The 2500-nt window shown below is 37.0% G+C and overlaps 1 non-coding gene across 1 annotated transcript; it reads left to right on the forward strand.

Annotated features, from left to right (window-relative positions):
* Positions 1-1685: 1685 nt before the first annotated feature.
* TRNAS-GCU (transfer RNA serine (anticodon GCU)) lies at positions 1686-1767 on the forward strand. Its single transcript has one exon. It is a non-coding gene; the product is annotated as a tRNA-Ser (tRNA).
* The last annotated feature ends 733 nt before the right edge of the window (positions 1768-2500 follow it).

Consider the following 2500-nt stretch of genomic DNA (forward strand, 5'->3'; position numbering starts at 1 on the left):
CCCTGAGTAACGTTTGGCCTTCAATTCAATGACATTTGTTGTAAGTCGATCGTCTGCAAGTCAGCTTTCGAGATGCTTTTTTTTTTTACTGTTATTTGTAGGCTTTGGAATAGATCACTTTCAGAGACTGTAACTTCTCCGACTCTTGGTAAGTTTAAAAGATCAGCCAACATGTTTTTTTTACGTAAATATCTATCTTTATATTTCTTTCTTTCTTAGCTATATCTTGACCTGCACTGACACCTTTGATGATATAAATTTCGATTTTTTTAGTGTGGCACTTTATATAGCTTTCAGTGATAATAATAATGTTAATAATAATAATGATAATAACCGTACTTCACCAACTACCCTTTCAAAATACCTCTCGGGGAAAACTGCTCTCTGTTCTGCTCTCCAAGAAAGCCAAAGGAAAAGAGCGTTACATATAAGTTACTTCTCACATGAGATTTTGAAACAAATTCCAAATTTTCAGTGATACAGACCGTCAGTAATTCACCTGTTGTCCATGTAAGCCGAAGGAAGAGAGAGCTAAGCGTCAAGTGGTTGACCCAGAATGATTCGAGTGTGAACGAAAATATAGCCCAAATGTGCACTAGACATTTCCTTTCAAGTTTTACTGTTTCGTAGAATTTTGTCCACTATAAAAAAAGTAACATCTAACAACTAAACCAGTTACTTTAACATCAAAGTCCTCTTGGGGAAAAAAATAATAAAAAAAACTAAATGAATAAATGAATATATTAATCGCTCCCAAATACCATAAAAACATGAGTCAATAACAGCTTGTTCGGAGAGACGAATAGCTAGCTAATGAATCCAAGTTTTTTTTTTTTTTTTCACCCATTTATCTATCTTTTTATCTGGCATTTCTTGATGATTAAGCAGGATATTACCTGGTGCTGCCTTCTTTCCCCGCCGTTTCCTCACCTTAAGATTAAACAAAATCCATCAATATTCAAGGAAAAGTTTTCCCGTTTCATATTTTCAATTATAAATGAAGAGAGGGAGAAAAAAAAAACTTGCGTAGCGTAAAAAATGTAAGAAAAATGTGTGTATGTGTGTGTGTGGTGAGAGGGGTGGGAGGTAGAAAAGCTAAGTCCAACATTCACTTGAAAATATTACACGAAAAGACCAAAAAAATTGTTACGAAAAAAAGTCATTCTATCACGGGTTCGAAACAGCGTTGTGAGGAAGATTCGAAACCGATCGAATCCCAGCGGTTTGATGGTAAGAAAGGCTTTATTACTTGCTTACAAGTGTTGTTGATTACCGGTTTGTGTCATGTTACCGCAAGGCAAGTTTCTCACTCTCTCTCTCTCTCTCTCTCTCTCTCTCTCTCTCTCTCTCTCTCTCTCTCTGTCTCTCTCTCTCTGTCTCTCTCTCTCTCTCTCTCTCTCTCTCTCTCTCTCTCTCTCCCTCTCCCTCTCCCTCTCCCTATATATATAAATAAGAAAATTTTATAACAATACCAGTATTGTCCTAGACAGACGTCTATAACAAACAAAAAGTGAAAGGTAAAAAGGATACAGTGCATACAACAATTCGTACCTATGTCGGGAACTGATAGCTGCATCTCACTGTCACAGTGTAAGGGTAAAGAGCTGCATTTATTCAGAAGAGATTTGCGCTTGGTTAATTCGGGTTAGCATAGATTCAAACTTCATATACTCTTTAGTAAGCAAGACGAGGTGGCCGAGTGGTTAAGGCGTTGGACTGCTAATCCAATAGGGTCTCCCTGCGTGGGTTCGAATCCCATCCTCGTCGACAAATATTTTAATTGTGGTCAGTTAGCAGAAGCAAATCAGTTCGTATCAGATGTTATTTCTTCCTAAAGCCATTTGACTTTCTGATTTCATTACGGCAGTCATCTTGGGGGAGGAGTCAGTGCTTCAGAAACGTTTTAGGCTTGTGGTTCACAAAGTGGGGTGTCATTGAGCAAGGTACGTGGGGGGGTTGGGGGGGAGGGTGTGTGAATCGATCGGTCAGAATTTGAAATGTTACATATTTACAAATAAAATCATCTCTACACCATAAAATTCTGATAAACTAGTATGATTTAGCACCTTTTTATTTACACACATGTTCACCAGGAAGGGATACACCCTGATTCTCAACAAGAAAATGAAATTATGTACATAATGGAAAAAAGGGGAAGAGGGTCATTTCCTAGGAAGTCTTAGGTCGACATCATAAGAAAAAAAAGTGGAAAATTCTTTTAGATGATCATAATTATCGTTCTTAGCTTTGGTTTCATAATTCCACTTATAAACAGAAGGTAAAATAAGAAATCTGAACTCTCGTAAAAGGGGAAGATAAAAAAGAAGCCAACATCAACATTCACTTGATGAAAATGTATAAAAAAAACAAACTCGATTCGAACCGGTATTGTTTGGAGAATTCGAATCGGCTTATTCGCACACTAGTCTATGGGACATTTCTTACTTTTATGCATTATTTCTAAGTTATTTTACGTTACTTACCCACTTGCTGCAACTCT

Source organism: Penaeus vannamei, chromosome 26 (genome assembly GCF_042767895.1).
Source record: "Penaeus vannamei isolate JL-2024 chromosome 26, ASM4276789v1, whole genome shotgun sequence".
NCBI lineage: Eukaryota > Metazoa > Arthropoda > Malacostraca > Decapoda > Penaeidae > Penaeus > Penaeus vannamei.